This window comes from Cupressus sempervirens, chromosome 10 (genome assembly GCF_028749045.1).
Source record: "Cupressus sempervirens isolate cs-2001-9-10 chromosome 10, ASM2874904v1, whole genome shotgun sequence".
Lineage (NCBI taxonomy): Eukaryota > Viridiplantae > Streptophyta > Pinopsida > Cupressales > Cupressaceae > Cupressus > Cupressus sempervirens.
In genome coordinates this window covers 346,825,793-346,849,565 of record NC_143127.1, presented here as the reverse complement: position 1 = coordinate 346,849,565, position 23,773 = coordinate 346,825,793, and the positions used below count along the sequence as shown (strand labels likewise).

General features: G+C 32.3%; 1 pseudogene; it reads right to left on the bottom strand.

Annotated features, from left to right (window-relative positions):
• Positions 1–22,857, bottom strand: part of LOC149534008 (large ribosomal subunit protein uL30y-like) — a 35,025-nt pseudogene extending 12,168 nt beyond the window's left edge.
• Positions 22,858–23,773: the final 916 nt, after the last annotated feature.

Below are 23,773 nucleotides of genomic sequence, written 5' to 3'. Positions count from 1 at the left end.
TTAAGTGAAATTCAAGAACTTAATGAGACATTTGTAAAAGGATAAGATATTTTAGGAGACAAGTTAGATGATGTTGAGACAGGAAAATTGAAGTCAACAATTGAGTTTGATTCAATTGAGTTGAAGTAAGCTTGTTCACAACACTAGAATTGGAAACTTCATTTAGAGATTGAACTACTCATAGTGAGGTTGAGAGAAGATGCATTATATATGTATGGACTATAGTTAAGTTCACTTGCAATTTGGAGCTTATTGAAACAAGTTAGGAAGGAAATAAGAGTTATTGTTATAACAGAGAAAGTTTACTTTGCGATAGAAGATGAAATCAATGTTTCTACAGAAAATTTCATGAAGTGAAGTTTTGCGAAGCATTGTCATGATTAAAGGAAGCTATGGTGAACCTCAAATAGCATTCAAAGATTAGACAGTTGATCTTGAGTAGATATTTGATTTTAAAGCAAAATAAACAACTTTTTCAATTGAGTGAAGTACACAATTAATGCAAGTTCCAAATGAATAAAAGGAGTATGAACTTGATTATTTCTACATTGTGATCATCTTAGAAGCTAAGAGTACCTAGAAGTAGTTTGGAAAATTGATTTCAAGCAAAACCTTACTCCAAAAAAGGTATTTTATCATTTTCCACACATAATTTTTTTGATAAATTTATTTTCAATGTAATCATGGCTATGTCAGTTGTTCAGAATGTTGAGAATATTGAGAAACCCAAATTAAAGGTTATTCCTATGAAAACCCTAACTTGGCCTTATCAATTACTCTGAACAACATAGTGTTACTGAAAGATGTAGGAAGCTATCTGTGTAGTAAGTTTAAAACTATTGGAAGTGAGTTTATTAATAGAGATATGGAAATTGTTTTCAACCATGACATGACTATTAAGCCCAAATATGAACATCTAAAAGATTTAGACTCAGTCAAATATCATTTCTACTATGAACTTGATACTAAAAAATGGACACAGATCATATTAAGTAGAATTCATAACAAAAAGATTTGGATGAGAGACAATGTAGTTGACATCTATGTCGACCTCATCACTGGTCTTAGCAAACAAGGTAGTGTACCTATTGGTGAGAAACTAGTTAAGAAAAAGGTTGAAAATTACACTAAGGTAGTCTACAATGGTAAAGCAATGGTGATCAACACCATTAGACAACATGATGTAAGATTCTTGAGAAGAATCATTGCGTATTCTCTATATGCACATTCTAAGAGTGATGAGTTATTAGCAGGATTTATTTATGTAGCTTATAAGATATGTGTTGAGAAAGAATAGGTGAATTTGGTTGAAATTCTAAGAGTACAAATTATTGAGAATTTGGAGAAAATTAAGAGAACTAAGAATGGTGTATTCAAATTCTAGTATATGGTTAATCATATTTTCTTTCATGTACTTAAGAGATTTCCATTTTTATTAGTTACTAATGTTATGAGTAGTGAAAGATGCACTATGGACAAGATAACAAATGTATGCAGAAGGTATCCAATAGAGAAAATCTTGGACAACAAAAATTTGATCATGGGAACATCTTAGAATGAAATGAAACAAAGATACATAATTGCCCCTACAATTGTTGACAGATTCAAGAATGATATATGTTTTATGGTGGACACTGAACTAACCTATATTGAAGCAGTAGAACCTCGGGAAACATTTCTTGAGCCCCTATATGGTTATGAATTGAGTGATGATATAGCTATTAGTTATATTAATTTTTTTGTTGAAATATGATATAGATCAAGCATCATACAGATTTGGAATGTATGAAGAAATAACGTAGTCAACCGACTAGACATCATTAGAAAAGACATCTCATAAGAAGATTGCACCTATAATTAAGAAAGCACTATTTGAGGCCGGTATGTCAAAAGAAGAATCAAAAGCAGTCAAACAAACTATCTCTGAAATGAAACAAACTACTGAACAAGGTGTACTGTATGTACCACCTTTTTTAGTTGGCCAAGTATCCGATGTATCTATTGCAGAAATGCCTATAGAATAGAGCATTTCATATGCTGGTGTATTGGCTAATCAACCAAGTGAACCAAAGAGGAAGTTTGAAAAGTTAGTAGAGACTCACAAGTCTAAAAGAGTTAAGTAGCAACCTATTGGACCCAACAAGAGAAAGAAGATGTTGTTGACAATTGAGGACTCCAGTGATGAAGAAGAAGAAGAGGAACCTGAAGACAAACAACTAGAGAAAGTTATTGTTTCTAAATAGCTAGCAAGTAAAACAAGGTAACCATGGAAACCTAAGATAGAGAATATTAACATAGCTATTGTTAATGAAGGGAAATTTCTATAGATGAACAAGTTCATGATTTATACAATTACATTGAGGAGGAACAAATTGATATCTCTACTATGAGATATATGATTCTCAATAACTTGAAACTTGGGAGTATTAAAGGCATTATGAATCAAAAAGTCTATGACAAACTTGTAGCTAAGAAGGCACCAGTTCATAAAGAAGACATGGAACTTTGGAAATCAATGCTAAGAACTATGTGTAAGATGGATGATCACGATGAAATCAAGAAATTGATGAATAAATTAGCACCTTACTTGTGAAGTAAGATGAAGCCATTTCTATTCATGGGAGGAGAAAAGAATGTAATTAGAAGTGAAACTGTAGTAGCTATCAATCAAATAATGAGTGAATTAAAGGCAGAAGCTATTAGTGTAGAGAAAACCTTTGAAGTATCAATATGTGGTGATACTATGCAGATTGATCAGACAAATGTCACTGTTAACATTGATGAAGATCCATTCAATCAATATGAGTCCCTTTTTGAAGATATTCAAGATCAGTTGAAACAAATTGAAGAAAAGAAAAGATAGATAGAAGAAGGAAAGAAGAAGATTGAAGAAGCCAAGCTGAAATTGCTTGAAGAAGAAAAGAAGCAAAAAGAAGATGAAAAGAGGAAAGAAGAAGAAAAAGAGAAAAAGTTGGAAAAAGAGAAGAAAGAAAGAGAAAAGGAATAAAGAGAAAAGAAAATAAGAGAAGAGAAGGAAGAAGAAGAGAGAAGATCTAAGAAAGAATTAGAGAAGAAACAAAAGGAAGATGAGGTGAAAGCATCTAGCTCATCCTCTCCTATATCTCTCACTAACCTTACAGGTGATGATGACAATCAATCTAACTTGATCTCATCCTTGAAAAAATTGTTTAAGAAGAAGAAAAAGGTCAAATTTCTACAGAGAGAACTAATGAAGGTGACTGATAGATTGCACAACATCCTCATAGCCAAACACACTGAAGAAAATCCCAAACAAAGAGCACGAGTAGTTGTGAAATTGTTTGATGATGAATTTACAAATTTGTTGAATGTTGCTGAGTCTAAGGCTCAAATTTCACATGATGCTAATCTTTATAGCACTATTTGTCAAAATATTTAGAATGATTTGCTAAGTCTTGATACTTGTATCAAGAAACTCCAAAGCTATCAACAAGTTGGCAAGGTACTGTACACCAAATGTACTTTATCTCATATGTTGAGCAATGATGTGGATAAAAAGATTCAAGGGAAGCTAAGTGAGCTAGAAGCTCTAACCAGTTAGGTACAACAACCCTCTTATAGAGTTGATGAGTTGGAAGGACAAGTTGTTGGTATTCACTCTGACATCAAGAAACTAGAACTCGAAAAAGAACTAATTTTGAGGAGACTTTCAAAATTTAGAGAGTCTATTGCTCTGAAGATATCAGTTGTTGAAAGACAATTGGAAGAATGTGTCAAAGCAAAAGACACTTATGCAAAATTCACCTACTCTGACCTTAATGCAGTTGAGATTGCATCATATGCCTTATGTGCAATGCTCACTACTGTCCAAGTAGCAAAGGATACATGGGAGAAAGGTATGAATAGTTTAAAGGAAAATTTTGGTGATTTCATAAAGATTTTAATAACTTAAGGCAATAGACAGTGTTTTGACAACAGTCAGACAACTTTTTGAATGTTTTTGGATTTTTCTGACCTTTGTCATTGATGTCAAAGGGGGAGAAGTTACAAAAAAAAAATTGTGTAGTAAGTTATGGATGTAGCAATCATATCATAAGGGGGAGAAATTAAGCAATAGAGAATTTGTGATATGTGTGTGTGTGTAATAGATGATAAGTATTGTAAGTTTGTTAAAGTTTTTGTCACTTAGCAAATTTTCCTTATGTTATTGCCATCAATGCCAAAGGGGGAGATTGTTGGCAATTGTCTATATGTAGTGATGTAATTGTTGTCATTAATGGCAACACATGATGTACATACTTGTAGTAAACTTCAAAAATAAAGATACTTGGCTTATATGTATGTATGTATGTATGTATGTATGTATGTATGTATAATAGATGATGAGTATTGTAAGTTTGTTAAGGTTTTGGTCACTTAGCCAATTTTTCTTACATTGTTGCCATCAATGCCAAAGGGGGAGATTGTTGGAAATTGTCTATATGTAGTGATGTAATTGTTGTCATTAATGGAAACACATGATGTACATACTTTTAGTAAACCTCAAAAATAAAAATACTTGGCTTTTGGTACTCAGAAAATTGTCTAAGTATGAAATTGGTTTACAATAGTACATTGTTTTATATGTAAAATGTTTTTGATGTTATATTATGACTAGAAAAGCTAAGTGGAGATAGTATACATGTTCATGATGATGTGTATAACCTTGGACATCAATATAGACAGTACAAAAAAGAGATATTCACAATTTACTAGTGAAATAGAACAACAAAATTTAAGGTAAATGAATTATTTTGTTTACAAAATAATTACTTGACCAATTAGGGCCAACATCCTAGATGTTTACTATAATTTGGAAAATTATATTATGATCTTAGTTGACCTACCAACAATTTGTGAAAAGGCATGGTATCTATGCAAAGGATATCTTGCAAAAAGTGTGATATTGTATTGTAATAAGTGATATGCAAACTTTTTGTGAAGCAATATATGTGAAGTTTTTGAGAACCTAATTTTGTGATCCAAGATTGAGCTGAGGTTAGAGATTAGTCAAGAAAGAAGATACAACACCTATTTACCCGAGGACTAATTACTTGTTTGGGCAGTGAGCTCTTCTTGTATTTGGAAGTGCATGTTTGGACAGTGACCTCTTCTTGCATCTACTATACTACAACTCCTAATAGGGTTGGAATCTCCTAACGAAGATTCAAAGTCTCCTAACAGGGACTCTCTATACTAAATTTTCTCATTGACTCCTAACAGGTTCCATCCTCTAACACGGAACATATATATCAGTATATCATCTAGTGGGTATCATCCCCACTGAGGTTTTCCCTTGGCCAGGGTTTCCCTAGTTAACAAAATATGGTGTTATGAGTTCTCACTATGCATGGTTAATATTACTATTCAACATTACTTGTTTACTTTCTTATGCATGGTTCAAAGTAATTAATAATATCTAGTTGGCGACAAAAGTTTGTAGAATACTAGTTCATCCCCCCTCACAATATTCCCTATTTCTAACAAACTTTTTCCATTCATTGGTGCACTCATACTAGGATGAGATCATGTTTTTGGGATAGGTGGTATATGGTATTTTACCTAACATCATGTAATGATTATGGGGTGCTTGTATTTTTTTTGGGAAAGCTATATTATGGGTTCATTCTTGGCAAGAAGCCAAATTATTTTGACATTTGTCAGTTCCACAGTAGACGGAGAGGCTCTATGTAGGATAGACTTGGGGCTCATAGGGTGGTACCACAACATGAGAGGAGATATACAACATGAAAAACCATGCCTCATGTTGTGCTCCCATCAATTGTACAGGAGTCTATTGATTTATAGACTCTTCATGTGGCTACTTCATTGAGATCATATGTTATCATTGAGCATGGCTCATATTTAGATGGTTTTCCTTCATCTATGGCACCTCAGTCATCATCAAATGCACCTTTAGGGTCATCACATCTTGCGACAGCTCCATCTTCATCACCTATGGAACCTCGGTCATCATAGCCTATGACAAATCCATCATCATCACCTACATAACCAATTTCATCTCCGCTTGTGTCACCTACACCACTAGTGTCATCTTTTCTTGTGTCACCTGCACCACTAGTGTCATCCTCTCTTGTGTCACCTGCACCACTAGTGTCATCCTCACTTGTGCCACATGCATTATCATCACGTGTGTCATTATAGTCTTTGGGGCCCAATCATTTTTTTTGTTTTAGCTATCAACACATGTGTGATGAGATGTATATGGATGTGTCTCAGGATAGAGTGCCATCTCATCCATGTGTACATTGTGGGCATACTAGTTATTCATATGGCGGTGAGGATTTCAAACTCATAGATGATTTGATGGTGATGGTCTTTGGTGGACAAAAGACACATGTTTATTTTTTTGATTTTTGACATGATATTATTTAATCACCTAAATATTGTAAAAGTAAAATAAATAAAAATTATAGATCACTCTAGATTGATATGTGAACAATATGCAATGTAGGGTGCACAAAGCATTATGAGAACACCACATAGTACTCATTTTGATAGAGGTGTGAGGCTAGGAACAATAACACCCAAGGTAAACTTTTTAAGTATTCTTAAAATTACAATAATACATTAGCTTTAAAATATTGTTTCTTAATTGGTATGACACTAACAACCCACTTATAGATCCTCTTCCATCTCCTACCATCATTAAAACCCTCCCATTCATCAAATCCATCCAATTCCCATCCACATCTCTTGCTCCTAGCAATACCCAAACCCCATCTAATGAACCTCATGAGTTTTGATGTGATATTATTTAATCACCTAAATATCATAAAAGAAAATAATTTATTTTATTTTATAGAGCACTTTAGATTGATATGTTCAAACAATATGCAATGTAGGGTGCAACAAGGGGTATGGGAAAACTGCATAGTACTCATTCTGCTAGAGGTGTGTGGCTAGGAGAAAGAACACCCGAGGTAAAGTATTTTAAATATTCTTAAAAGTACAATAAATACATTGGCTTTGAAATATTATTTCTTAATTGGTATTCTTAAAAGTACAATAATACCTTTCCATCTCCTACCATCATTCAAACCCTCCCAGATTCATCAAATCCATCCAATTACCATCCACATATCTTTCTCCTAACATACTAAAAATCCATCTAATGAACCTCATGAGTTCATCCTCCATATACCCATTTGCATTGAAGAACCTTCTTCTCGGTCTCTTTGTTTTCAATTTAGGCCTTGTAGCCTTTTTGAACCCCAATTTTTCCTATCTTTAAATTATCCTTTCAATGTCATCCTTCAAGTCCTTCTTGTGTCTTCTTGCCCTCTCATGATCTTCATGTTGTTATTGTGCCCTCTTGCAATTTACAACCTTAACTCATATTTTAAAAAAATACTCTTTACTATTTTATAGGGCTTGTCAGGGGCTGAAATTTCTCAAATTGACAATGTGACACTTTTTCCCATTAACTTTGTCCTTGAGAGCTATGTGGTATCATAGCTTGCACACCTATCAAATTTACAATTTGAGTTGAACTCATGATGTGTCTTATTGATTTCTCTTATGTTATATTGGTTTCTTCTTTAGGGTACTCCACATAGCTCAAGGTCTGGAGGAAAGGGAAGGAAATCAACAAGAACAATGAAACAAAAAAAGGTATTAAATACAAGTCAAGTTTATTTTTTGAAATCTATTATGAATAAATGTATATATGTGTACTCAATATTAATGAATAAATATTGAAATTTTTATTGAATATATGTAGAAATAATTGAGCTTTTGTAGAGTTGATGATTGCACCTGAGACTGCCAATGTTGAGGCAATGGAAGAGGTAAATTTTCATATTTTCCTTCTTAGAAATTTTAGGTTATAGTATGCATTTATTCTATATACATATTAAAAAGTTTCATTTACAAATGAGTACATGCTTTTTTATAGTTTTATAGTAATTATCAATAATTTGTCTTATTAACATGTGTTATTTATCTTTTACCTATTACAACACTCTTTGAGACTTCATGCAAATCCTTTCCCATTTCATTTTGTTAGGAGTCACGAGTGTCAAAGATAGGATCAAACACAACAGAGGCTAGAGATATGTATGTAAGTCTTAGTTGAAGCTCTCTTGTGATCTCAATTTAAATTGCTTGTGTGTGTGATAGAAATCCCTAATGTCTACTCTACAATTTAACTTTTTATCACTTACCATACAAGTTGTGCCTCATACCACCATTGATTCATCAGTGGTAGTGCCTCTTGCTAGCATGAGAGATCCAGCTTAGGCTGTAGTATATATATTTTTTTTCTACTCTATTTGAAATCCCTAATGCCACTCTATAATGCTAACATTTTATCACTTACCATATAGATTGTGCCTCATACCAGTACTGATTCATCAGTGGTTGTACCTCATGATAGTGCAGGAGATCTAGCTTAGGCTGTAGTACATTTTTTGTCTTTTTACTCTATTTGGAATCCCTAATGTCACTTTATAATGCATGCTAACATTTTATCACTTACCGTATGGGTTGTGCCTCATACCAGCACTGATTCATCAGTGGTTGTATCTCCTACTAGCACAAGAGATCTAGCTCAGGCTGTAGTACTTTTTTTTTGTTACTCTATTTGGAATCCCTAATGCCACTCTATAATGCTAACATTTTATTACTTGCCATACAGGTTGTGGCTCTTACCAACATTGATTCATCAATGGTTGTACCTCTTGCTAGCATGAGAGATCTAGCTTAGGATGCAGTACATTTTTTTTTACTCTATTTGGAATCCCTAATATCACTCTATAATTCTAACATTTTATTACTTACCATATAGGTTGTGCCTCATACTAGCACTGATTTGTTGGTGGTTGTGCCTCCTGTGAGCATTGATTCATTGTTAGTTGTGTCTCCCATTGTCACTCTACCTCGTCATTTTGTTAAGAGTCCCACCCATCGATGAAGGAGCCCCTTACTATTATCATTCAGTCCAACTATGAGACAAATGGATGAGGTAGTGAAAAACTCAACTATCCACAATTTAGAGCCCAATTTCTAGTTATTTTCATATTACTTATAGATAAGATATTTGATAGCGTATTTTATTTTTTCTTCTACAGATATGTTGCGAGCCACAAACTACATCAAAAGGCTCAATTTTGACGATCCTACTGTTGGAAATATTCAAGACTATGCTAGGTTAGTAAGAGGGGAGGGGCGAATCAGTAACCTCTAAAACTTTATCAATTTCAGCACTTTATATCAATATTCCTATTATCATTTATTGATCTAATTGCATACATGAGAAATTGAAAACATAAAACATTCATAACACTTGAACACAATAATTTGGTGACCCAAAAACATTCCAAATAGAAAGTAAAACTGGGGTGGGGATGAAACCCACAAAACTTCAATACTACAGCATAGAGTTGGCTTGTTAAGGCTTACATTGATCACTTTTGATGATTTTCCTTGTTAGGAGCAATTAGGACTGCTAGTCCACCTTGTTGAAGGATTTACAAACACACAATAAAGTATGCACTCGGTAAAGAGATTTTGAGAAAGACTATTAAGTCTACCTTGTTAAATGATTTAGATTGATTCACCTATTAGAATGAAATAGTAGATCTTTGACTTACAACTAAATTTTTGATAGAGAATCCTTGAGGTAGTGATCACCTTTCATGATGGATATGTCTTTGCTACTCCTTTTTTGATATGGCCTTCAACACACACACACACACACACACACACACACACACACACACACACACTTTATTTGCTACTTGATCTCATTTGCATTCTTGCACGCTTATGTTCATGAATTACATTTTTTTTACACACATTGGATATGATACAATACATTACATATATACCAATCCAATTTACAAAATTACAAAGTTGGCCATTATACAAGTTAACATCAATATTACAAAGTCAGCCCATATGAAGACACTCGAGTTCTGAAGACTGACTTGATGAAGTTTTAATACTTGATGCCCACTGTCATTACTTGACATAGTCATGCACTCAGTAGAAGTAGAAGCTCGGTCCATACTAATCACCTCAAAGTAGTCTCAAACTTTGTCTACACTGGTGACTCGGTAGATACTGTGTCACTTGTCATAAACTAAATCACTTGATAAACACTAATCATCATACAACTCAATTAACATTAGCTTCATATTCCATGAACTGTTGGCTTGGTAGAAACTACAAAGCTCGGTAACCACTGGAGTGCTCAAGTTGAACTGCTAGACTTTACATTGCCTAATTCTGCTCAGTTTGAACTGTTGCACTTCACACTAATTGAATTTCCTTGGTAGCCATTGTAATGCTCGGTGGCCACTACAATTTATCCAGAAGACTTGGTAGCAACTTTAGAGCTCAGTGACTATTGAATTACATGGAAAACACTTTAGATTGTTCAATGAGCTCAATAGCCATACAAAATTTGAATAAGTATGTGTCACTAATAACAAACTTGACTGATATGTCAACAATCTCCCCCTTTGGCATTAGTGACAAAAACACTTATTAGGTAAAAATTATATAAATCACCATGTGATACTGTAAGGCCCACACTCATATCCTATTATAAATTTTAAGGAATGAATGTGATTAGGAAATAAATTAAGTCATGATTGACATTTTTGCTATTTAATGATTTATGAGATTCTTTTGGAGACTAATCTAGATTTTAGATTATCATAATGTTGATACCCTATCCAATAACAATAGGTCAATAAGAATATACCACATGAAAATGAGATTCAAAATGTTCAAGCTAAGAGCCTAGCCATGAGATACTAGGGATGATCTACTAAGTAATTAGGAAAGATAAAATAACATTCATTCCACTAAGAACAACTATGAGCATGGGTTATGATGACAATAAGACATATGGATATGTTTGGAAATTGGTTCTAAATTATTATGACATAATTATTGAAACATTCTATTAGTTTGAGGAGTTAACCCTAGAAAATCACACAAACCCTTCATAATGTGATAAAGGGATATTGCTAGGAACGTCACTATACCTAACTTGATTGAAAGGTACTAGTTACCTAGTCTGCACATTAGCAATTTTCACTTAGGACATATATGTTAAGATTCATTTTATATGTTTTCATGATTTACTAAAGAGGACTTAGAGTTTCATTTTTATGTTAGAAAGAGTTGTGATAATATTCAGGATGATAATGAGTTATATTAAGAAAGATCATTGTTGATACACATATTTGATATTTCAATGTTTTGAATATTTTATGAGGATTGTTAGATGGAAGTTAATTGTATATGTTATGCAAATTATGTGATATTAGATTATTTTGCATTATCTGCATTTGTTGTATATTATTTTATTGAGCTACTAATGTTTAAGTTGAGTGTGCAGGAAGAGGAACCATGGAAAATTTTATAGGGAAATAAGGTATAGACACATGTTAAATGACTTTGCCAAGGTGAATCTTTGTAAGATTCGTGAACCTCGTTGTGATGTGCTTATTTCATAAACATGAGATGTGTGTGTGTGTGATATGTTTTCATGTGTAGATTTTGAATGTATCATGTGTGACATTTTAGTGTATTATGTGTGTGTCACTTGACACTTGTGCTTGTTATGTGAAATGACATGTTATTCGTCAATGGATCATGTGGCCACCTTATTTTGTGATAAATGCCTCAATTGAGGAATTTTATTATTGCCTTAGTTAGTAAAAGGACAAGGTTATCACCTTGGGGAATTTGAAATTTGAATTACCTAGCTTTGGAAGGGTCATAAAGTAACTGTTAGGTAAGTTGTGATTAAAATCAACCCTACCCATGTTAGTACTATAGTTTAGGGAGCTATTAATGACCTCTATGGTGTCTAGTGGACCTAGGAGACCCCATGAAAATGACATTGTTCATTGAATCCGAAAATGAAAAGGATATATATAGAGGTATGGCTAAAAGGGAAACTCACTTGGCCACTCTCTATCTTTAGAGACTATTAGGGTTTGAAGAGGAGGGAGCTCTACTACAATAATTCATTGCCTTGCTTGGAGGAAGGTTGGTACCATGATCCATGAAGTTCTTCATTCTGCATGTAGATTAGAAATGGTGTTCTTCATTTCATGATGAGATTTTGGTCTATTGTGGTGTGTTTGTGAATAAAAGATCTTTGTTGTGCATTTCATGTGAGTAGTGTTGTGTGAGGCTTTCTTTGATTTTGCTTGTTTCATGTCATGTGTATTGTGAATTGGGTGTGAGGCATCACTCACCCTTGGGAGGGAAGAGATGCTTGGGTGAAGGGGTTAGTTGGGCTCACACATGTAGTTGAGGAATTCTCCCTTGTGTGGAGATGGTTGTATATGTTCTATGGAATGTGAATTATCTTGCTCACTTGCATCTTGGGAGGTATAAGGAGGTATGTAGAAGGGAAGATGTTGGTTGCCCTAAAAGGGCATTTTGATATTGAAAAGATGTGTATTTTGTGAATGAATGCTATGTAAATCCTCCTCATGGTGAGAGCCCACCTTCACCCTATTCTTGATTCATTTGTTGAATCTTTGTGCAAAACCTTTTAATGGGAAGTGTTGTGATGTCTTGTGCTAAATCTTATCTTATTGTTGTGTACATGCATGGCATGTGAATGTTTAGAATGCAACCGTTTATGCCTTGTTTCCCCAAGCTCAGTGGGTGGCCTCCTTGAGGCCTAGCTTGGGAGGTGAGCCTCCATGGTTCCCATTTGCCTTTCTTTTGCAGGTTTTCACTTGAAGAGTTTGGAAGCTTATGTTCATGAAGTTCATTATTTGCATGGATGAAGAGTCCTTTTTGGTTGGTGTTGAAATGGAGAAGTGAACTCCACCTTATGATGAACATTCATTGTATTGTGATGTGTTGCTAGTGGTCTCATGCATTTGCCAACTAGAGAGATTTTGAGATATCTTGTAGTGAGTTTCTTCATTGTGTATCTTAAGAGATGTCTCCACCACCTTGTGATTGTATGATATTGTGTTGATTTTGGTTGTTGTTTTATCATTGCTTAAATTTAGTATGTGTTGAAGAAATAAATTTGTATCATGGTATATCGTTAAGAATGAACAATACATTATCACCTTGATGTTTTATTTGCTCAGTTGTTATAAGATTAGTATGATTACATTAATGTTCAATTTTATGATAATTTAGTTGTAATAGTTAATTGATGGACATGTAAATGGATTAAACTATGCAATGTAGATGTTATTGAGGTTCATGAGAAAAGCTAACTTGGAATCCATATAGATCCATATAAATGTTGTTGAAATTGCAACAAAAAAAAGGGTTATGGTGAGCTTGCTAAGTTAGAATAGAGAGCCTAATGAATAATAAAAGGTTACACTAATGTCAATTTGAATATATGCCATCCTAAGGTTGCATAAAAAGGATTTAGACAAGAGATGCAATGCGTCATAGTTCCTGCCTAATGCATAATGGTTATAGAGGTGTAGATGAGTGAGAAAAAGGTTAAATAGTTCTAAATTAACATTGTGAATGCATTAATTTTTGGCTAGAAATGCACTTGTGGTTTGATAAGATGGCTCATATTTTGTTGTTAAATTCTCGTCCTAGAAATGCACTTGTGATCTGATAGGTGTCTCATATTTTGTTGTTAAGTTCTTGTGTTATATTATTATATCTTTGGGCATTTAAGCCCAAGAATAAGAGGCCAAAGTCCCTGATATGGAACTCAGTACTTAATATCATACTACGATCAATAAATATGTTTTACACAAATTTGCACCTTCTACATTGACAACTTAAAATATGTACAATGAGGAAAGATATTCATACCAATATTTGAATTATAGAACTTGAAGAAGTGATGAAACATTTGGAGTATCACATTATATGTTTAAGCCTGTTATGCATGCCACTAGAGAACCATAAGTAGTTGGAAAAACTCTCCCAACTATGTATTATTCCCATCTTGATTATCAAATGGAAGTCCACTATTTTCAATCATTAGATAGAGATACATAGTAGTATAGAACAATACCAATATAAACATATATGCAAAGGTAAAAAAAGATAGATAATACATAGGAGGAAGAGAAAAAGAGATAAAATAGTAAGATAGAGTGATACCAACATAAGTTGTGTGTGTGTGTGTGTGTGAGAGAGAGAGAGAGAGAGAGAGAATTAATTATAATTATTTTTATTAATAAAACAAATAGTCAAAATAAAATCATGGTTATAATAAAAAATTAAAATATATTATATTTTAATTAATGAAACTAAGAATTTAATTTTTATATTAAAACTCACATTTGTATAAGAAAAATAAAATGTATTGAAATATAAAAAATATTTTATAAGTAAAACTAATTGTTTAATTTTACACAATTAGAGAAGGTTCACTATTTAATGTTTTGTATTTCAAAAAATTTCAAAAAATTAAGTAATTTTTAATTATGAAATATTATTTATATAATTTAATATGTACATTTGTAAATAATAAATAGATGTAATATATATAAATTTGATGTTGATGAATAAATATGATGTAATAAATAAGAAATAGAATATAACTATTTAATTTTAATGCATAGTTTATAAAAATTTAATAATAATTTATATATCTTATAGAATTGAATTGTTTCTTTTTTGTGGTTATTTTATTTATTTATTTTATCGGTAAGAGGCCGAAGCCATGATTAATTATTGTGTTATGATTAAATTATTATTATTTATTAAGCGCTTGAGTAGATTTGAACCCAAGACCTCTCCAAGAAGAGGCTCACAATTTACCATTGTGTTATAGGCTCTTGCCTCTTTAGTATTTTTTTAATGTAAAATATAATTAGTAATTTAATATTAAAATATATATTTAAGTTTTAAATATATTTAAACTAAATGATAAATTGTTTAAATAAAAAATATTAATAATAATAAATGATATAATTTATAAATTGTAACACTTATCAATTATACATATTACAAACACTATTATAAAATATAATTAGAAAATAATATTGTTTAATTTATTTTTATAAAAGTAAAATTATAGTAATAATTTAATTATTTTTATTAAAAAATCAAAGTTTTAAAAAAATTAGAAATTCAAATACAAAGATATAACATATTGAAATTATATTGCTATTGAGAATTAACATTGATTAGACATATTGTGAGGTGGAAGATAAAATGATTGAAAAATAAATAAAAAATATTATCAACTTGTCATAAATGTGGAAAAGATAAAGTTGTAATTAATGCATACATGAAGTTGTTAGAAAATATTTGTATTTTTGTTAGAAGAAAATTAATTTTCTCCCCAACCAAAAATAGTATGGACCAATAGAATGAATGAAAAATATGATTTATAAAATAATGAAAAATTAGAAAAAGATATAAACATTTGAGATTTCATATAATCTTTTAAATTCTTTGGTTTGATTGGTTTGTGTTAATGTGATATTAGCATGACATGAATGCATAAGTATTCCTATCATGGGCAGGAACTAACAAGAGCTCTTTGTGAGCTGGAGTCCCTGCCTTTTGGCAAGATATTAAAAATTGAACTATTAGAAGGATTATTGAGGAAAATTGCAATTGTCAATTTGCAAGTACATTGTTTAACAAAAATATAGTATGTACAAGTATTTTAAGTTGGATGGTTTGTTTGTAAAAATTTAATACTAACGACAATTTTGTTTAAAAAAATAGCATTCAAGTTATTTGTAAAATTATAATGTTTTGCATTAATAACATAAACAACACTGATTCAAAGCTCCAATCAAAAGTCATTACCAATCAAAAAATAAAAACTCTTTAACATATTAACTATCTGTGACAATACTATTAATAGGACAAAGAACAACATATAGCCTCAAGGTCAGATAATTCCTTATATTTAACATTTTAATCAACAAAATGAAAGAGTTCATATCTTTCTTAAAAAAATTGTCCTTAATCCACACAAATCATAGATTGTTGTGTTTGTTCTCCATCATTGAATGACTCATTTTTCGAATGCTTTTGTCTATAAAAAAAATGTGTCCAAAGTCTAGAGGAGAAAACCTCAAAATACAACGATTCAAATGACAATAGATAAGTAAGATGAACAAACTACCACCCAACTATGGAAAATGTTGAAGTGCATCTGGCCACTTGAATTATTAATTAAGGTTTCCATCTATCCATAAACATGTGGACTGTTTAACATTATTTCCAATTTTGTTTAGTTAAAAATAGAAAAGACTTCCAACAAAAGTAATCATTGTCAATCATAAAATAGGAATAAATACATTAAAATATATTTTAATAGAATTATTTTGGGAGACTATAGGTTATATGAATCGAGCACAATTTTCAAAATATAGATTAATTATAAAGAAGCATGTGAAAACAAGTATTTGCCTATAAATAGACGAAACTAATAAATACACTTCATAACTATACTTAATTTAATTATCTTAACTATAAATATCTATTTTTAATTAAAAATTCACATCTTTCATGTTTTCAATTTTATTTTTCATATTCCTTAACATCAAACTTTATCATGTAATTTTCAATTTAATAAAAGAAAATAAACAATACATAAAAAGTTATAAATATTATATAAAAGCTCTTAATATAAGTGACGATTACATAATTGTATGCACTTAAAAACAAGGATAAATTAAAAAACACAAGAGAAACTTATATTGTAGAAGATATCTATTGTCATCACGCCACAAATAAAGCAATAATATGGATAAACAAAAACAATAAACAAAAAAACATTGAGAATCCATTAGAGAAATAGTGGAATTCAATACCAAGAGAAATTTAATACAACCAAGATTCCCTATAATCTATTGAATATATGGGGTAAAGCACAAGTATATGGAGTATTCGATGAAGATCTTAAAGTGATGTTGGCCCGCAAAATTAAGCATTCAAACGTCCAGTTGGCTCGAATAATCGTTGGCCGCTCATTTTCCTACTATGCAACTGTGGCAAAATGGTTATCGCACATTCTTCTTACTTCCCACTGACGGTGAATGAGAAACACAAGTAGATAAATGCTTGGCAACAAGGATTTGAAATAAGTTTTTGGAGTGATTAACCAACGAAGAGGTGCATGAGATTCTGCGCAGTTCAACTTTTCAGATTTTTTTATGAGTATGATCATATTCTTGAGATGAGAAATGACATTAGAAATGACAACTCATAAATGAATTCTGACTAGCATATTAATTACATTCTGATCTTTATGATTTTTCTTACATTTTTCAATTCAAAAAATAAAAAATATCCCCAGGAAAATAGCATTTAGTCAATCAAAAAATCAAATTTTTGTTCTCATAAATGAGTTAAAAAATATACAGCATAAAAACCTTATCAATATGATAATTGTTTATAGAAAAAAGAAATAAAAGGGGGGTAAACAAAAACATTAGTTCCCTGCTAAAGGCAGGGACTAACAATAAGATAACACAACAAGCTTGTAGATGCAATTCTACTCTCTCGAAAGTATATGGGAACCTAATAAAAATTATCCTCTCACAAAGCAGACAATTAAATATTAGTAATAGAATAGCATAATCTCTTATTTATATTAAAATAAACATATATCCAATCATAAAAATGATAGGAGCTCAAGTTGCATATATATATAAATATAAAATGATTCACACCTTAGAAAACAACTAGAAGCATTTATGTAGTGTCAGGCTCAAGATTTGTTTCTTCAAAAGGAATACAAAGAAATAAGTCTTAGATAGGGAAGTGTCACATCTCCACCCACCCCCAATCCCATCGATTTGTAAGGGAGGATATGGCTTATAAAAAAAGTCAAAACATGCTGCTTATTTCCATGTGCCAAATTAGACTCAATTTTTGTGGCTGCCTCAAAACCAAGGAGATTTAATAAATTGGGTAGATGATAACTACCTCATTTAATAAAACAAGTACGTTTGCAGCAATAAAAAAGAAGTAAGTGGCAGATATAAATAAGTGGTAAGCTTTCCCACTTAATTTTAGACCATGTGATGGTTACCTTGATTTGACCCATCCCATTTAGCACTAAAATTTGGTTATGTAATTTAAGAGGTGATGGAGAAATCCTCAACCACTCACACATGAGTAGGAAGAGCTTGCACGTGCAGCAAGAAAATGGCATAAAAATCTGTAGCTAGTAATTATAGCTAATGTGTATAGGGGGAAATAGTAGATAGGTAGGTATAGGTTTATAGCTAGGTTCTAAATTGTTGGTAATATGTCACATTGATATTGGAAATAATAATGTACCATGTAATTTTAGATAAAGTTTGTTTTTTAAATATTGTTGTTGATTTTTCTTTCTAGAGTAAAATAAATAAATTAAAATAATAAAATAATAAATAATGAGAATTGCAAAGATAGGAGCAATCATCATGTGTTAAAGTTTATTATAGGGTATACCTAGAATAAGAGTTTTGCATATTTAGGTTTAACTTATTGTCTCAATTTAGAATTATGGATTAAGTAACGATAGTATAGGGGAGGATATAAATTTAATAATAATAATAATAATATAATGACAATTCTACTATTAACAGAAATAAAATGGTTGACTAAATAATCATCATCTCGTTGCATCCGTTAGACCTCTTACCACTGCTTAACACGGTTAAAAATAATAATAATAAGTTAAGTGTAATCTAAAAGATTTATTGTAATTTTAAGATTACACTAGTTAGTAGATGGTTAGTTGGAGATTAAATGTATTTAGTATAGATGATATAAAATGAGTGTGAATAAGTTAGTGGAGTATAGCTAGTGAGTACTTTAGCATTGGATGGTTAAGTTAACATGTTATTTTATTACCTTAATTTTAAGAGGGAATTGATAGTTGGTAATTAGTGTAATTTGTGTTATAGAGATAAAATTTGACATGACAATTTGATCTAGTATAATTTGAGTTACAATCGTTCATAGGATCAATTTGATATGATTAATTCAGTTCATGTAACTTTTCTAATGTTTCTAATGAATGGTAATGGTAAAGCCTTAAGTATAATAAGAGATTAGTTACTAATAATAAAATATTTCTATGCACTTAATATGGTCAAAGATTGAGGTGTGGATGAATTATAGTTTCGTAGATTGGATCATTATTCGTGAACTCAAATATACATATTATAAATAAAATGTCTAGTGTTGCAATAGGATATATAAATGTGCTAGTACTAGGAAGTGAAACCATGCTTGATCTATGTTGGAACTTAACTCTCTAATTGACAAAGTTGAACAAAAAAAAATTTGCGGTTGTGTAGTTGCCCTGTTAAATTTAGGGCATGACAGATACTAGCTTGGTAGGTTATACTATTTTGAGATTTTTCAAAATTAATCTTTGAAAGTATATACAATATACTATACAACATATCTACAAAATTCTCCTTTGCTATATACATTTTTTTTTGCATGACTCTCCCCCATACAATATACATAGTGTCTTACTATACACAGTCTCTCCCCCTTTTTGACAGTAATGCCAAAGATGTATTCAAAACTTATTTACATGGAGACATCAAAATGAGATAGAAACTCAGAATGTATCTTAAGAATGAGTGCTAGAGTCTTATCTCAATTCTCTTGCAAAATCTTGCATGTATGTAGAGCAATTTGCACTTCTGTAGAGAGTTCTCTCATGTGATCTGCAATAGAGAAGTTAGTGTCATGGATCAAGGTTTTTGAATAAACAATATGTTTTTGTATTTTATCCATGATAGGAAGGATCATATTTTGAATATCTATCAATGTAGATTGGATCCTTGCTTCTTCTCTCAACAACTCTGCCTGCATGTCTGATAGAAATCTGATCTTCATATGATGTGTAGAGCTTGAACGAGAGTCAAGTTGTAATTGATGTACACTGGCTTTCAGATCCTCATCAATCTTTGTCAGTTTTCTCTTTATCTCCTTTGTCAACTCGATAACATCACATAACTTCACAAAAAGTGATGTCACATTAGTGCAAGAGTTTCAAGATTGGTCAAAATTGAGGAAAGCTCAACTCGATGGATAACAATTTGCTAAGCAATGTGCTCAAGCACTTTATTGACAAATTTATTTTTTGCTGTCTCAATTAACTTATCTTGACCACTAGTGTCCTCATTAAACTTTTGGACTACCTCACCTAATTGCAATAAAATAGGTTGAGAAGTATCAACCTTAATACCTATAGCCTCAGACAAAATATTCTTGGCATCATCTATAATCTTATATTCTCTATCTCTTTCTTCTCTCAATTTCTTCTACTTTTCCTTCTTTTAGAGGAGTTCACCAGCTATATGCATTTGATCTACAGTAAGATTATAGAAGTCCCATTTGGAAATTTTTATTTCCTCATCTAGGTCTATATCCTCTTCCATCTCCTTGCCTCTACTCAAAAATCTTGTACTCAATCGAGCCTTAGGTTCAACTATCCTTGTACTTAATGCCTTTGTATCTGGGATGGAAACAATTGTAGATATACTAGGAATTGCTGTAAAAATTGATACAGTACTAACTGATGGAATACTAACAGGAATGCTTGTTGAATCCAAAATTGAAGAAGTCATAACTGAAGTATCCATTACTGAAGTAGACAAAATTGTAGAGTCCAAAATTGAAGTACTTACTACTAAAGAGCTCAAAATTGTAGAAGCCACTATATTCATTGTTGATGAATGCAACTTAGGAGCTAAAGAAGAGGGAGGCTATAGCTTGGTAGATGAAGTGGTAGTCACTTCTATCAATTATGTGCTGAGCTGTGTGGGGGTGAAGAGTGATTGCACATTTGAAGTACCTATAGTTGTCACAATCAAACTTGCTAAAGTTGTCTCTGAGCTTGATGTAGCAATAGGTTTTCTTGGAGAGTGAGGAAGTGAGGCAATGACTGTGGCTGCTATCTTCATAGGGTTAGTCTCCTCATCATCTTCTTTATCTTCCTTGGTAGCTTCCTCCTCTTTATCTTCTTCAACTTCTTGATTGTCAAACTGTGTGGGCTCAGTGTAAGTTTCTTCTTCCTCATCATCACTGTCATCATCCTTAACATCTACTGGGAAGTCACTTTGTTTATGCAAATGATAAACATTCTTCCACATGCTTGTGGCATTTGTAACCACATGCTCTATATCCTTGATCAAAATTAAACAAGTATTAAATCTAAGAGTCATTTTATCTTCATTTTTCTTTAAGGACTCTTTTACCTTAGCATCTGTCATGCTAGGTAGAAATTGCCTCAGGGTTTGTGCATAAATATCTTTTGCTGTTTGTATTGCAAAGTCCCATCTTGGCTTTATTTTCTCTAATGATTCATTAGAGATTTGAGAGCCTATTTGATCTGATAAATACTTCCATTTTCCTATTTTGGTTAACACCAGTTCTTCCACCTGTTTCTTCTCTACCTTTGACCTAGTTTCATACTTCAAAGATTTGAAGTTGGTTATACCTACACCTTCCTCCATTTGTTTCAATTTTTCTTGGAAGGTGGGAGGAGGTTTGCTAAAGAAAATATCATTGCCTTTCTTCCTGGACCTCCTTGTGAAGACTGTAGTGGATGGTTTAGGTGGCTTGGTGATGATCACCTTGCCTTTCTTCTACATAGGTTCTTCTTCTTTTTTTGATTCCTCTTCATCCTCTGCCTCTTCATCTATATCTTCTCCTTTGCCCTCAATTAACATAAGAGGTGTGCTTGATTATAGTTTTGCTATCCTCCTCTTACCTTTGTTAACTGCTTGTGGGAGCTTTATCCCTAGCTCTATCCTGGCCTTTGCCTCATCATATGTTCCAAAGTGTGGTGCCTTTGGATCAATAGGTTCATTAATTAAGGCTTCAATAATTTCCTTTGTTTCATCAATATTTACCTCATAAGGAAGAGATTTTACACACACAATTCTGGGCTTTACGGCCTAAATGTAGACTCAGTCACTGTCTACCATGAAACAAACATCATCTTTGTAATCTTCTACCAGCTTCTTAGGTATTTTGAATCTTTTATTCATTTTTTCTTTGAATACTTCAAAATAGTTGTCCATAATACTAACAAAGTTATGTCCCATTTCTGTAATGTATTCATTAATCTAGTATAGTATAGGCACATCTTTTCTCCATACTACCATGCCTTTGGAAGGGAAGAACTTCTGAACATAGAGGAACAAACAAGTCAATAAAGAGCCAAATTTGTGGGGGTTGTTCTTGGAAGTTTGAATACTTTCCATGTTCTTGTTGAATTGTTTCAACAATAGATCTACCAAGTCATAAGACAAATTGTTCTTCACAACTTTGTAAGCTAAGTCCATAGCTTCACATGATACACTATTGAGGCAGTTCAAACTAGATATCTTGTGAGATATCACATGTATCCAAAATTTCAGTTTTGCATCTGTTACACTACTAATTTTCATGCCTCTATCATCCCACTCGGCTAGGGTTTTCTTTTCTAGCTCAGCCTGACCTAGGGTTTTTGGTGGTTTTAGCTTTGGTGAGCATGGGGAGGTTGGTGATGTGATGAATCATTTTCTTTGTGATTACAACTGGTTGCTCAAGCCATATCTGACCATTATACACCTGGCTTAGAATTTATCTAATCCATTTGATTTGAAAACCTCGAGGCATGTGAGGAATGTGGGTCAAACCTTTGTCTTTCAAATGTTTATGCTTGGGTTTGTAAACTCCATTAACACACAATACACCTAGGGCATCATCCATTTATAGGGTTCCAATTTCTTGAATAGAACACTTGAAATGAGTTTGAATATTCTCAATAAGGAGTACCTTAGGTGGGATTTGCGATTGAGCTCTGCTTGGGTTGAGGGTTTTTGCGATCACGGGCACAAGTTTGAAGTCTGGTGCTTTCCACTCAACTCCTCGAACCAACATCTCAGACCCTTTCTTCCCCTTGCTGCTATTGCTTCTTTATGCCATGATTACTCAGTAAATTATCAAACCTTGAAAACCTTGCTACTAATTCACTTGAAGTCACTTGATCGCATTGGAATTCACTTTCTTTGCAATAGCACTTAGATTTCACTATGAAAAATGAATTTGATTTCACTATGAAAAATGAATTTGATTTCATTCTTTTTATTAAAACTTCACCATTAATGCTTAGTATGAAGGTAGCTAGGTTGACATTATGCTCAACAGTATGCATGATAGGCTATCATCCACTATTCTATTGATTACTTAGTGAAGGCTTTGTGACTTGGTAACCATCTGTGTCTTATTACTCCTGACCTTTCTTGATAGAGTCTATGACTTGACCTTACTCGGTAGAGAAGGTAACTCGGTGATAACTGATACCAATCTTCCTCAGTGATCCTTTTATATCTTGAATTCTGATTTGGATCTTTGTCATCTTTCAATTGGAACTATTTGAATGTGATCTTGATAACATAGTTTTAGTTCTCCTTTAGAAACCTAGTTGAAAATGGTGGAGTCACCCACTTCTTGAGTGACATGACGATCATTACTTGAACTAGCATCCTTGGTAGATTTAGGAATCCATTGTTGCCTCATCTTCTTTTGAATGTTATCTACTTTTGCTTTCTTTTCATCTTCAACTCTACCTGTATTCATGCAATTCTTGGCTAGATGACCAAGTTTGGTATAAGTAAAACATCTTATGGTGGTATCTCTTTTCCTTGTGTGATGTTTAACACAATTCATGCCAATGTGTCCAAATTATCCACAGTAATGACACATACACCAAGTGTTGTAGTCCCAACCAACTATTGCTTTCACAATTTGCTTTGCTAGATTGAATGACTTAGTTCTGCAATATGATGCCTTGTGA